The sequence below is a fragment of the Mobula birostris genome, chromosome 22, assembly GCF_030028105.1.
Source record: "Mobula birostris isolate sMobBir1 chromosome 22, sMobBir1.hap1, whole genome shotgun sequence".
In the NCBI taxonomy this organism is placed as follows: Eukaryota; Metazoa; Chordata; class Chondrichthyes; order Myliobatiformes; family Myliobatidae; genus Mobula; species Mobula birostris.
In genome coordinates, this window is record NC_092391.1 from 21,788,329 (window position 1) to 21,803,457 (window position 15,129).

A 15,129-nucleotide genomic window follows, 5' to 3' on the forward strand; every position below is an offset into this window, starting at 1 on the left:
TCATATGAGCAGCTGGTGCATATCACAAGTCCTGGTTATGCCACTGACAGCGGGCAGACATTCTCTGAAGAGTACTGATAATGGCTGGGGTCACCTGTCTTGTAAAGACGCTGCCTAGAAGGTGGAAATGGCAAACCATTTCCGTAAAAAATATTGCCAAGAACAATCATGGATATGGATCAACTATGGTCACCTACATTTTACAACACGGCACATAATGATCATGATTATTATACGATACAAATAGTTTGAGGGGTAAATTAGTTTTCATCCCAGCATGCCCCAGCTACTTCTTTGAAGGGGTTGTCAATTATTCTCTGTCCCCAGCTGTCTTCCCTGACAATTAAATTATCTAGTTTCAACATTTAATACTGTTAAAGGCATTAAATAAAAGCTTAGGCAATATTACATTTTTATAATATTAAGGCACTGCTATTTCCTCCACAGTCGTAATGAGGCACCTGGAATTTGTCACAATGAAAACCAATGCAAAGTTAAGGGAGCTGCCTATTTGCAGGGCAGGAGATCCACTCCACCAGGACATAGATGGAAGTATATCCCCCACACTTGAGTGAGACAGAATTCTTCCAAAGATGTATCATATCATGGACTGAGACAGCAAACTCACCACTGATTTAGCCTCCTGAAGGTGGTCCCAAGCCAAGTCCACTTCTGAAAAATAGTAAGAGCAGAATCAGGAAAGATGAAAGAAAATGTAGCATCTCACAAAATGCCAACCTTAATGTACTGTCATTCATAAATCCACCATGCCAATATTAAAAATGTGGAACCATCACCATCATAAATTGCAGTCTGAGCATTGTCCGTTCTGAATGAACATCAATAAAAATGTCAAGGTAGAACTTGACTGGTAATCACACTGTGTGGGAAGAGAGGATTTTCATAAACGATATTCAGTTCAAGCAAGCCCTTGGGTGTTCCTGATTGTTAGAGTGGGTTAGAAAGGACTTCTCCAGACTAGTTCAAATGCCACGAAAGTTGTGGGATTTTGCAAGGAAGATGATGTGGAGCAGCAGAAGAGAGTTGTTGGCAACCGGCAGGAAGAAGCATTTAGTTACAGTGCTGCAGCCATCATATCTCAAGAAGCTAGCTCGAGAGCATCACATAGATTCAACCTTGTAGAACAGTCTTTTCCTTAAATTTTATTATTTATTTTATATTATAAATATTTAAAAATTACAAAGGTTAGTTTTAATCAGCAACAGAGATCATTCTGGATAAAGTGTCAAGCAGAACCAATACTCAATATTTAACATTATCTATCACAATCAAATCAAGTTTAATTATCGGTCAAACCACACATTGATACAGCTGAATGGGACAGCGTTCCTCTGGGGCCAAGGTGTGAAACATTCAAAATAGCATGCAAGCATTAAAAATAGTGAATAACATAATTCAAAATATAATTCAAGCATATTAATGTGAAAAGAACATATATAGTCCAAGATCTTAGCAACGATGTCCCGCATTCAATGGTCCAGTTTACTGGCAGTGTGCAGATGCACACACTCCAGCCTGTCATTCCACTGCTTGAACGTGGGGGGGTAGCACTATGGGGAGGATAGGCCCCAGCTGAGCTCAACCACACTGTAGCATTTGCATGCCTCTCACCTGGTCTGCTGCAGCAGGCAAGCCTGGGCCTTGAGGCCTAGTTCTCACCTACAACTGAGGTGACACAGCTCCCATGTCAACTGCCCCACTACCAGACAAGGGTAATAGGCCTGCAACAACTTACATTAACCAACTGAGTCTCATGATCCCAAGTGAAATGTCCGAGACAATCCCCCACAGTTATACTACTCCAACTTCAATGCTTCTGAGTAGCGGGCAGCAATATGGCCTGTAGCCAGGTCAACTCCTCCAAACCCAAACCAGCTCCTCCAACACATTGGAAGGCTCCCCTGATATCCCGACCAGCTCCTCCAACTTCCCGACCAACACCTCAGCCGACCATTTTGACACCAGTCCAGCTACTCTGATCTATGAGCAGTTCACTGATGGAGTAGCCCTGGAGTACCCATTGTTCTTGGAGTAGAATTGTCTCTGGAACGTAAAAAGCAAATTCTACAAAGAAAATAAGCCTTTAGTTGGCCCCGGAGAGGCCACTGCATTCGCACGTGCTATCATCTTACCAGAAGTCAATCTTTGATCCACAGAATTTAGATCATCTTCATGAAAACCGAAACAAAAGAACAATCTAAGTTCAAAGCAACATATTAGAGGAACTCAGCAGGTCAGGGAGTATCGATGGAAATGAATAAGCAGTCAACATTTCAGGCTGAGACCCTTCTTTAGGACTGGAAAGGAAGGGGAAACATGCACCTCTGCTCCATCCACCAAAAGCGGAATTTCCCAGTGGTCAACTGTTTTAATTTCTATCCCCATTCCTGTTCCTACATGGTGGTCCATGGCCTCCTCTTTGGCCATGATGAGTCCACTCTCATCATGGAAGAATAACACCTTATATTCCAATCTAGGTAGCCTCCAAACTGATGGCATGAATATCGATTTCTCCTTCTGGTCAATTTTTCCCTTCCTCCTTCCCTATTCTTCTAATCTCTACTCTGGCCTCTTACCTCTTCTCCTCACATGCCTGTCACCACCCCCGGCACCCTTCCTCCTATGGTCCACTCTCCTCTCCTATCAGATTCCTTCTTCTCCAGCCCTTTCCTTTCCCACCCACCTGGCTTCACCCATCACCTTCTAGCTGGTCTTCCTTCCCCTCTTCCCACATTTTCACTCTGACACCTTCCCCTTCTATTCCAGTCCGAAACGTTGACTGCTTATTCATTTCCATAGCTGCTGCCTGACCTGCTGAGTTCCTCCAGCATTCTGTGTGTGGTACTCTGGATTTCCAGATTCTGAAGAATCTCTTGTGTTTATAATCTATGTTCAAAGATAGAATCAACTCACCATTGAGCTTATTTGAATATTCCATCTTAATGGTTGAAAACTCCAGTGCAAGCTACATCATGTTAATTTCTGCTTTATATCCATTTATCTTGTGTATGATCTAAAGAAGGCAAGAGATACATTGATATAGCATCTTATAATAGATCACTAACATTTGACTGTGCTGCATGTATCATAACTACCTTCAGGTAAGCTATGGGGTTGTGCAGACAAAGGAGAAACTATTTTATTAAAAGTGATGAGATGAACCAACAGTTATTATTGTGATCATTTTAAAACAGAGCATTGGCTAATAGATCCAGTTTTCTTCAATTGGAACCATATGATCCAACTCCTGAGTACCTTGGGATTTTTGAAAAGCAGCAAAGCCTTTGTTCATCTCATCAATGAAGAAGTTCAACTCTACATCATGTCTAAAGTTCCCACAAGTTGACTTATTGTCCTCAGCCTCAGAACAGACTCCTCTTGTAACCTGATGGGTTAAAAGCTCAGCTCACAAAGGCATCATCATCTCAAAGCACAACATTTTGACACAAGTAGAGACCGCACAGAAAAACCCACTGACTGGGCCTTGACACATCCCAAATTTCAGTGCAGTGTTTGGCAGCACAATGAAAGGGGCCGGGATCTCGTGTCTAGGTGAAGTTCAGTTCAAACGATGCATCTGACTGTCAATGCGCATCTTTGCTTTGCCTCATCATCCAATTCAGAACTTCAAAGATGTCCAATACCACCCAATAACAACATCTGTCTGCGTTTTCATTAACACTGTAAGTTACCTTTCCAGAAGGCAGACAAGATATCTCGCTGCGCAGCACAAGAACACATTAGGATGAGAGGAAAGATAAGATAAGATCACATGACATAGGAGCAGAATTAGGCCATTTGAACCATTGAGGCTGCTCTACATTCAAACATGGCTGATTTATTTTCCCTCTCTTGCCTTCCCCCTGTAACCTTTGACACCTTTACTGATCAAGAACCTATCAACCTCCGCCTTACCTATACCCAATTAAGTGGCCTCCACACCGTCAGCGGCAATGAATTTCAGATCCACCATCCATCTGGCAATAGAAATTCCTCCTCATCTCTGTTCTAAAGGTGCGTCCTTCTATTGGACTATGCCCTCTAGTCATAGACTCTACCAATTTTGGAAACATCCTCTGCACATCCACTCTAACTAGGCCTTTCAATATTTGGTATGCTTCAATAAGATCCCTCCTCGTTCTTCTAAATTCCATTGAGTACACGCCTAGAGACATTGAACGCTCAAAATACTCCAAATATAGTTTGACCAGTGCCTTACAAAGCCTCAGCATTACAGCCTTGCTTTTATATTCTAGTCCTCCTGAAATGAATGCTAATATTTCATTTGCCTTCCTGACCACTGACTCAACCTGCAAGTTAACCTTTAGGGAATCCTGCACGAGAACTCTGAAATCCCTTTGCACCTCTAATTTTTTAATTCTCTCCCTGTTTAGAAAATACTCTATGCCTTTATTCCTTCTACCAATGTGCATGATCATACACTTCCCTACACTATATTCTATCTGCCACTTCCTTGCCCATTCTCTTGACCTGTTCTTTCACGGATTTGACATTGTGGCCCCCGCCCATCCCCCACATGAGTCATCTGTTGTCGGCCCCCAACCCACACATATTCCACTCTCCCCTCCTCACAGTCCCCCACCCTGCTCTCATGACTATACCCCTTCCCCACACGAAACCACCACGGTGGGCTTCACAGCTGAACAGGTGAGAAGACAGCTGAAAAGTCTCAACCCAAGCAAGGCTGCAGGACCAGATGGTGTCAGTACCAGGGTGCTCAAAGCCTGTGCCCCTCAGCTATGTGGAGTAATTCGCCATGTCTTCAACCTGAGCCTGAGGCTCTGGAGGGTTCCTGTGCTGTGGAAGACGTCCTGCCTCGTCCCTGTGCTGAAAAAGCCACGCCCCAGTAGCCTCAATGACTACTGGTGGCATTGACCTCCCACATCATGAAGACCCTGGAGAGACTTGTTCTAGAGCTGCTCCAGCCTATGGTCAGGCCACACTTAGATCCTCTCCAGTTTGCCTACCAGCCTCGACTAGGAGTTGAGGATGCCATCGTCTACCTGCTGAACCTTGTCTACGCCCACCTGGACAAGCCAGCGAGCACTGTGAGGGTCATGTTTTTTGATTTCTCCAGTGCGTTCAACACCATCTGTCCTGCTCTGCTGGGGGAGAAGCTGACAGCGATGCAGGTGGATGCTTTCCTAGTGTCATGGATTCTTGATCACCTGACTGGCAGACCACAATACGTGCTTGCAACACTGTGTGTCCGACAGAGTGATCAGCAGCACTGGAGCTCCACAGGGGACTGTCTTGTCTCCCTTTCTCTTCACCATTTACACCTCGGACTTCAACTACTGCACAGAGTCTTGTCATCTTCAGAAGTTTTTGGATGACTCTGCCATAGTTGGATGTATCAGCAAGGGAGATGAGGCTGAGTACAGGGTGACGATAGGAAACTTTGTCACATGGTGTGAGCAGAATTATCTGCAGCTTAATGTGAAAAAGACTAAGGAGCTGGTGGTAGACCTGAGGAGAGCTAAGGTACCGGTGACCCCTGTTTCCATCCAGGGGGTCAGTGTGGACATGGTGGAGGATTACAAATACCTGGGGATACGAATTGACAATAAACTGGACTGGTCAAAGAACACTGAGGCTGTCTACAAGAGGGGTCAGAGCCATCTCTATTTCCTGAGGAGACTGAGGTCCTTTAACATCTGCCGGATGATGCTGAGGATGTTCTACGAGTCTGTGGTGGCCGGTGCGATCATGTTTGCTGTTGTGTGCTGGGGCAGCAGGCTGAGGGTAGCAGACACCAGCAGAATCAACAAACTCATCCGTAAGGCCAGTGATGTTGTGGGGATGGAACTGGACTCTCTGATGGTGGTGTCTGAAAAGAGGATGCTGTCCAAGTTGCATGCCATCTTGGACAATGTCTCCCATCCACTACATAATGTACTGGGTGGGCACAGGAGTACATTCAGCCAGAGACTCATTCCACCGAGATGCAACACAGAGCGTCATAGGAGGTCATTCCTGCCTGTGGCCATCAAACTTTACAACTCCTCCTTTGGAGGGTCAGACACCCTGAGCCAATAGGCTGGTCCTGGACTTATTTCCTGGCATAATTTACATATTACTATTTAACTATTTATGGTTTTTATTATTACTATTTAATTATTTATGGTGCAACTGTAACGAAAACCAATTTCCCCTGGGATCAATAAAGTTTGACTGTGACTCCCAATTTGTCCAAGTCCTTGCACAGACTCCCTGATTCCTCAACACTTCCTGCCCCTCCATCTATCTTTGTATAACCCAAAAATCACCCACAAACTTGGCCACAGGATTTGCATGCACTGATTATTACAAACAAGCATTTTTTTAAACCAATAACATAAAATATAGGCTCCTTCCCCCTCCCCCAGACAGCATAAGCCTATTCTCAGTCAAGAGCCTGGTAAGTAAAATAAGTCTTACAAGTTCAGACAACTTTGTGTTTAAGATGGTGCTACTGAAAACATGCAGCTTATTTGTGGTTCAAAATCAAAGGAATTTGATTAAAAACATTATTAATGATACTTTTTTGAAGTAAATTGTGGCAAACTATTTCCATAAATAATGAAGTGGCAGTGAGGGCAAAGCAAACTCAAGAGGTGTGCGCTGCTGGTGTGCTGTAAAATTGATGCACTTGGAGTTGGAGCCATATTGGTTGGAATGGACAATTTGGTGGGGAGAAGACGGGATGGGTGAGTTCCAATGCCTGCCCAACTTCCCCGGGTGTGAGGGTGGATTGCTCTAAGCACTAAGCCAATTTGGAGAGGTTGAGAACGGCTTCTCCTGCAGCAAAATCCAGGTCTGAAGCAAATTGCTGGGTGGTATGTTCTAGGCCAGGAGCGATTCGCCACGATGAGGCCCAGGTTCAAATGCAAAGTACAATATGCTGTTTGGATAATCTAAATGCCGGCCCATATAGACTGGAAAGGCAGGGAGTTGAGAGTTGGGTGAGGTGCTGAGTCAATTTGGAGAGGTTGAGAACGGTTCAGGGGCAAAATCTAAGCCTGGAACAATTTGCCGAGGTGGGGCCCGGTTCCTTGTGCAAAGTTCAGACAATTTAAACACAGGCCCAGAAAGTCCGGGGGCTCCTCTCTCCACGATGCTAAGGCTGTGAGACTGCCTCCTGCTGCTGTGCTTCGTGTCTGTGAACTTTGCAGCAACTTGCCCTGCTAGTATGATGAACTGAACACTGAGGCCTTGGGCCTACTCCAGGCTGCTCTGAGGACTTGGATCTCAGGACTCAATTTGGTTCAGAATGCTGCTGTTGCTGCTCACTTCTATTGTTCGTGTTGCTTGTTTTGGATTTTTTCTCTTTCTCTGTGGGCACCGGGTGTTGGTCTTTTTTCTAAACTGGGTTCTTTCGGGTTTCTTGCTTTGTCACTGTCTGTTAAGCAAACAAATCTCAAGGTTGTATCATTTATACATTTGTTGATAATAGATGCACTTGTATCTTTGAATTACAAGTCACTGGCATCTTTCTTGCTTCCAAAATAGAGGACAACAACACTCAAAGATGATGCTTCCAAAATGTGGCATCCATTATTAAGAGCTTCCATCACCCAGGATATGCTCTCTTTTTATTACAACCATCAGGGAGGAGGTATAGGAACCTGAAGACACAGATTCATTGTTTTAGTAACAGCCTCTGCCATCAGATATTTTAATGGACAGTGAATCAACACATGAATACTACCTCACTGTTATTGCACTACTTACTGCATTTGATAATATATATATACACACACACATACACACACACTCACCCCTTATGGTGTTTATGTGAATTTCTCTGTCAATCTCAGGTCCTCTGCCAGAGGCCTGGGAGTTTCCGGGTTCGGCACAGTATCCTTGCTGTTCCTAGGATCGCGGTCTTCTGGACCGAGATCTCAGATATTGATCCCGGGATTTGTTAGGGAGCTACTCTCTCAGTCCAGCTGCCTAAGCTCCAAGGAGCACGGTCTCCAGATCGAGATCTCAGATGTTTTTCCCGGGATATGATGGAGTACTCTCCCAATCCAGGTGTCACATCTCCGAGTGCTCGTCACCACTGGGATTACCCTGGCTTCCTTTCTATCTGCTCTTTCAAGCCCTGGTATTTTCCCAGCTTCTCATATTCCTTCTTCCTGATGTTACTGTCATTCGGGATTGCCACATCTATTATTATTGCTTTCTTCTGTTCCTTATCCAATATTACTACATCTAGGTGATTACCAGTAACTGCTTATCAGTCTGTATTTGGAAGTCCCACAGGATCTCAGCTCTGTCGTTCTCCACTACCTCGTCGGGTGTTTCCCATTTGGACGTCGAAGTGTCCAGTCCATACTCAGCACAGATGTTCCTGTACACAATTCCTGCAACTTGATTGTGCCATTCAGTATATGCTGCCCCTGCCTGCATCTTGCACCGTGCTACCATGTGCTGATGCTTTCAGCAGATTCCTTGCACAGTCGACATCTTGGGTCTTGTCTGGTGTGATAGACCCCTGCTTCTATTGCTCTTGTGCTCAGCACCTGTTCTCGTGCAGCCGTGAGCAGGACTTCCTCATATCAGCCACCTCTGATATCCGGGGATGGTACATCCTGTGCTGAGGCTTGGTCTGTATTCCTTATTGCAGTTTTACGTACTGCTGCCGCAAAACACCAAACTTCATGCCGTATGTTAGTGATACTAAAAACCTGATCCTGATTGTCAAGAGGGAGAACAGACCAAGGTTGACCCTCAGAATAACATGATTCTGTTGAGTAGGATACTATAAGGTGCACAACACAGACTAAATAATATAGCATGGTTGATTTTGTAACTCTTGATGACATACTTGATCTCTTCAAAGGGAATGAGTGGGAAAATAAATCTCTAAAGATTCTACTGATCCAATTGGAATGAAATGACTGTAGTGGGGAGCTTTGTCCGTTATTGCTCACTAACTACCCAACACATGATTGTGGAAAACATACAGATGTTATTCTGCATTCAGAAGAAATGAATGAAGGGCAACAGATGTGACTCAATGAACTGCTTTTTCACCTCTGAGCCAGAAATTCATTGGTTCAAATCACACTTTAGACCCTACAGCAACAAGCTTGAGCTGATATTTCTGTAATATCAGCTCTGAATGTACAGTTCTGAAGAAGTTTAAGGCGTGGTCTTGGTCAAGGCTTGAAATCCATATGACATAATTTTTTCCCCTAGGAGGGGATTTCTCCACTATCCTGGCCAAAGATTATCCCTCAGACAACATCCGAAACAAGTGAAAGGTTATCAGTCTAAAACATTAGCACTGTCCCTCCTTCATAGTCAGTTCCTCACCTGCTGAGTATTTTCAGTTTTGCTTTTGGGTCGTTGATACAACCCATGGGCCCAAATTCACTGACAGCCTGCCTTGGACCGTGCTATTGGTCCCATTATGGCCTCCAGATCAGCCTTCTGCTGGGATCATGGCTCATATCACTTCAGCTTGGCCTTATGTAACATAGGAGATATATCAGCATTGACAACCAGCTGCCTGCAGAGAACCCCTGAAGCCTCATCACCTCCCTCCCCTCATTTCCCCAGGCAAAGCTGCTGGTGTGGTCGATGCCATTGAGTATCTACACAAGTTGTTAGACTGTAACACTGACATGTAAAAATAAAAGTAAAACTTCATTTTTTAAATTTACTTAATATTTCAAAAAATTAAAATCAAATTCATGCACAAAAATAATGTTAAATCACTAAACTTAACAAATAATAAAACCATAACTACTAGGTCTTCTGGGACTTGAGCAACACACGCACACAATGCTGGAGGAACTCAGCAGGTCAGGCAGTATCTATGGAGGGGAATTAAACAGTTGATGCTTCAGGCCAAGACACTTCATCAGGAGGCTTCTATCTACACTTCAATCTAGACAACATTTTGGTAACCCTCTTTTGCACTGTCTCCAAAGTCTTTATTCCCCTCCAGAGCTGCTGCCCAACCTGCTGAGTTCCTCCATCATTGTGCAAGTGTTGCTCAAGACTTCCAGCACCTGCAGAATCTCTTGTGTTTACATTCTCCTGGGATATGATGTCACCAAGTCATCTGCCAATCAGATCTGACTCCGCACAGGCTCAGTTCCCAGCAGCACAGCAGGCAGCACCACTGCCTCATGACTTCAGGGACCCAGGCGCGATTCTGACCTCGGGCGTTTGCACATCCTCTCATGAACTACAGCCTCCTTTGTCTCCCGTCAATGTGTGGGTTTCACCCAGTGGTTGCTAAGTTTTTCTCTCACATCACAAAGAGGTTTCCAATAGGTCACTGCAAATGATTTCTCAGAGAACCCAAGAGCCAGAAACAAATTGATTGTCATGAGAACGAACAGTCTGTAGGGCAGAGGGAAATAAAGGGAACTGGACTGAGAGGATTACCCTGCTTGAGAGCTGGTACAGACTTGATGGGCTGAAAGGTATCCTCTCTTGTTGGAAGAACTAACAGATGTAGTAACTGTGAAGCTGCAGGAGGTTCCACAACTCATCAGGCTCAGTAAGGAGACCGGAGCCTGGGCAGAAGATACTGCAATTCTCCGAGCATTGGAACCATTTCTGCAAACTGGGATATCTCCTGGTTTACCTGGATAGGCATCAGAATAGAAAATTGGCTACTTTAGATGTATGGTCATTATCGTTCGTGTATTTGAGACTTGTTGCGTGGAAGTTAGTTGGTGTGATTTCTGCAACCATGCCTGCATTTGAAAAGACCATAAGACATAGGGGCAGAATTTTGCCATTCGGCCCATTGAATCTGATCTGCTGATAGATCATAGCTGATTTATTATCCCTCTCAACCCCATTCTCCTGCCTTCTCCCTGTAACCTTTGATGCCCACTAATTAAGAACCTATCAACTACTTTAAATATACCCAACAACTCGGTGCCCACAGCTGTCTGTGGTAATAAATTCCATAGATTCACTGACCTGTGGCTAAAGGAATTCCTCTGTTCTAAAGGGACATCTTTGTATTCCAAAGCTGTGCCCTCCGGTCCCAGACTCCCCCACGTTAGAAAACATCCTCTCCACATCCACTCTGTCTAGGCCTTTCATTATTTGATAGGTTTCAATGAGATCCCCTCTGATTCTTCTAAACTCCAGCAAGTACAAGCCCAGAGTCATCAAACAGTTCTCATAAGTTAACCTTTTCATCCCTGTGATCATTCTCATGAGCCTCCTCTGGGCCCTCTCCAAAGCCAGCACATGCCAAAACTACTCACAATACTGCAAATGTGATCTGATCAAAATCTTTGAAAGCTTCAGCATTACTTTCTTGCTTTTATATTCTAGACCTCTCAAAACGAATGCAAACACTGCATTTGCCTTCCTCTCAACCGACTCTACTTGCAAGGTAACCTTTAGGGAATCCTGCACGAGGACTTCCAAGTCCCTTTGTACCTCCAATTTCTGAATTCACTCCATATAGGAAATAATCTGCACCTTTATTCCTTATACCAAAGTCCATGGCCAGACATTTCCCAACACTATGTTCTACCTACCACTTCTTTGACCATTCTCCTAATCTGCCAAAGTACTTTTGCAGGCTGCCTACTTTCTCAACATTGCTTGCTCTCCCCACCTATCTTTGCATAGTTTGAAAACTTGGCCTCAAAGCTATCAATTCCATCATCCAAATCATTAACATGAACCATAAACAATAATGGACCCCACACTGACCCCTGTGGAACATCACTAGTCACTGGCAGCCAACCAGAAAAAGCCCCCTTTATTTGCTGACTCTTTGCCCCCTGCCAGCCAATCTTCAATCCATGATTCTTTCTTCTTATACCATGGCTTCTCATTTTCCTTAGCGGCCTCATATACTGAGACTTGTCAAAGGCCTTCTGAAATTCCAAGTAAACAACATCCACTGATTCACCTTTGTCTACCGTGACCGTGACCCTGACGAAGGGTCTTGGCCCAAAACGTCATCTGTACCTCTTCCTAGAGATGCTGCCTGGCCTGCTGCGTTCACCAGCAACTTTGATGTGTGTGGCTTGAATTTCCAGCATCTGCGGAATTCCTCGTGTTTGTGTATTGGTTCAGACTCTCTGGTGAGCCCTTGAACCCAGCCCAGCGACTCAAAGCAATCCCATAGCCGCTCGTCTGCCTTCTGCAGCCACCTCCTTGTTGTCCCAATCTCTGGAGCCTCGCTATTTAGCCTCTGCTTGTACACAGTTAAGAGCAGGACAGTCAGGTGATCAGATTCCCCGAAAGGCGGTCTGGGCATGGCATTCTTTATCGTAGTAGCAGCGGTCAGGTGCGTTGGGACCTCGTGTGCTGCAGATTATATGCTGTTGGTAATTGGGAAAAGATTTCTTCAAACAAGCCTGATTGAAGCCCCCGACTATGATTTGAAATGAGACAGGGTGGACTGTTTCTTGTTTGGTGACGGCAGCATGCGGTATCTCAAGCGCCTAATTACAGTCGGCCAAAGGTGGTGCGTTAACTACAGTCAGGTTCACAGGAGAACTCTCTCAGCAAATAGATCAGAAATCCAACAGATTGGTTAGGTGAGGTTTACCCCGAAGGAAACCGTGCTGACTTCAGTCTATTTTATCATGTACCCCCAAGTCCCCCCTTAATAATGGACTCCAAATTCTTGCCAGTCACTGAAATCGGGCTAACTGGCGGATAATTTCCTCTCTCTGCCCCGCTCTCTTCTTAAAGAGTGGAGTGACATTTACAATTTTCTACTCCTCCAGAATCTATCGATTCTTGAAATATCATGACTAATGCCTCCACAATCTCTTCAGTTATCTCTTTCAGAACCCTGGGGTGTAGCCTATCTAGTCCAGGTGACTTATCTACCTTCACATTTTTTACCCTCACATTTTTCAGCTTCCCAAGCACTTCTCCTTAGCAATAGCAACCAAGCAGGTATGAAAGATATTGTATAAAGTATTACTTAATGCTAAGAAATTCTATAATCACACAACACGCTGCAGTAACAGATTCAATACTGATCAATGACATTCTGGAGTAATGCCAGATACTATATCAGTTATTGCTATAATTACCAAAAGTTGGGTGTAAACAGATCACTTGAGAAGTAACAATGCATGGATTTGAGTAAGTAATTGGAATAAATTAATGTCGAATACCATACGGAGCTCTTACAAGGCAATATCATAAACACGCAAACAGAAAATTGGATATATTTCCAGCCAAGAATCTGAATTTTGAGATTGGAATTACAATCTGCAATTCATCGTCCGAGATAAAATGATTGCGAAAGGTAAAGATCACAGCAAGATTCTTCAGAGCTTTATTCACGGACCACTGGCTCCTCTAATGTTGCTGGTGCCTTTGCTTAAAAAAAGCATTCCCCTCCAAAAAGGGACAGCACTCACAGACAGTTTTTTTTGGGGGGGGGGAGGGAGAATTGCAATCTGGAAGGAACTTTTAAAACAAAGTTATGATTAAATGTAAGTGGCTATTACTGACGCCAATTGAGTGGGCAGACCAGATAGAGACAGAGACTACAAAGTACACTTGGAATTCTATTGTAAGTTATGCCCCTGTAATTAGAACTTTAAGAAAATCAAAACGCACACAACCGTTAAATGGTAACACCTGGTGCTAGCGAGTAAAAAGATCTTCCACCCACCACAAGTTCAGGGTAACTCCCTCAGTTGAACCCAAGCATTCGGAAATCATTCGTTCACCATTCAATGTTTCCTTTAAAACAAACACAAACTTTAAACTAAAAACAATTGTGTCCGTTTTGTAAGCATTAGAGCAGACACTTTGTAAAACAAATCCTGTAGTATATTGTCCCATTAACTGATAATTAAATAAAAGTGTCCATCAACCGATTGCTGATTTAATCTGTGATGAAATAAAAGTGGGGTCACCTTTTCACGGGGGCAAGTAGAAAACTTGAAAGTCAACATCAAAATAACTCAATATAACATATGGACTGTCTCCTAGTAAAATAAAACAACTGTGGACTATCTACCCTATCTATTCCTCTCAGTTCGTATTCTTCCATCAGGTTGTCCGCTGTTGTCATCAGGAAGAAGGTACTGGAGCCTCAGGACTCACACAACTAGGTTCAGGAACAGTTATTACCCCTCAACCATCAGGGTCTTGAAAAACGCATTTTGAAAACAAAGTATAATTCTCACCTATTAGTTTAAGGAAGACCAAAAAGAACAATCTGAAATGCACTTTTCAAGTCTCTCAGACGGGTTCCAATCCAATCTTGTCTCCCTCTTTGCGTTCAGCGGGCAAGCAATAAATGATAGAAGACTTCGTCTCTCGTGGCCGCGCCCGCGCCCGATTCCCCAGTCACTACACCTGCCTCTCGCACTCTGCCAGACAAACAACACGAGGAAACGCAGTTCGCTGCTTTGCTCTTTGCTCGAGGCGCCACAACTGGCGGCAAACTCAACCAACCCCACGTATCCAAGGAACAGCACTTTTTGGTTTGCGGCCAGTGTCGAAAGCTGGTTCACTTCAACAACTAATGAACACAAGCTTCTCTTGTATTTTCTACGATGACATATTCTGCTCCTCCTACTCCCCACTAGACAAATATAAATTCGCTAAGCTAATGTTCTCAACACTTTCAAATTAAAACAAAATAAACACGAACCTGGAAGTCAAGTTTCATAGTCACAGTCATAGTCATACTTTATTGATCCCGGAGGAAATTGGTTTTCGTTACAGTTGCACCATAAATAATTAAATAGTAATAAAACCATAAATAGTTAAATAGTAATATGTAAATTATGCCAGGAAATAAATCCAGGACCAGCCTATTGGCTCAGGGTGTATGACCCTCCAAGGGAGGAGTTGTAAAGTTTGATGGCCACAGGCAGGAATGACTTCCTATGACGCTCTGTGTTGCATCTCGGTGGAATGAGTCTCTGGCTGAATGTACTCCTGTGCCCAACCAGTACATTATGTAGTGGATGGGAGACATTGTCCAAGATGGCATGCAACTTGGACAGCATCCTCTTTTCAGACACCACCGTCAGAGAGTCCAGTTCAATCCCCACCACGTCATTGGCCTTACGAATGAGTTTGTTGATTCTGTTGGTGTCTGCTACCCTCAGCCTGCTGCCCCAGCACACA

The 15,129-nt window shown here is 44.1% G+C and overlaps 1 long non-coding RNA gene across 1 annotated transcript; it reads right to left on the minus strand.

The window, feature by feature from the left end:
• Positions 1-624: 624 nt before the first annotated feature.
• On the minus strand, positions 625-14,326 carry LOC140186056 (uncharacterized). Its single transcript, XR_011882771.1, has 3 exons — positions 14,178-14,326; positions 2,935-3,034; positions 625-672 (listed from the first exon to the last, which is right to left on the minus strand). It is a non-coding gene; the product is annotated as an uncharacterized lncRNA (long non-coding RNA).
• Positions 14,327-15,129: the final 803 nt, after the last annotated feature.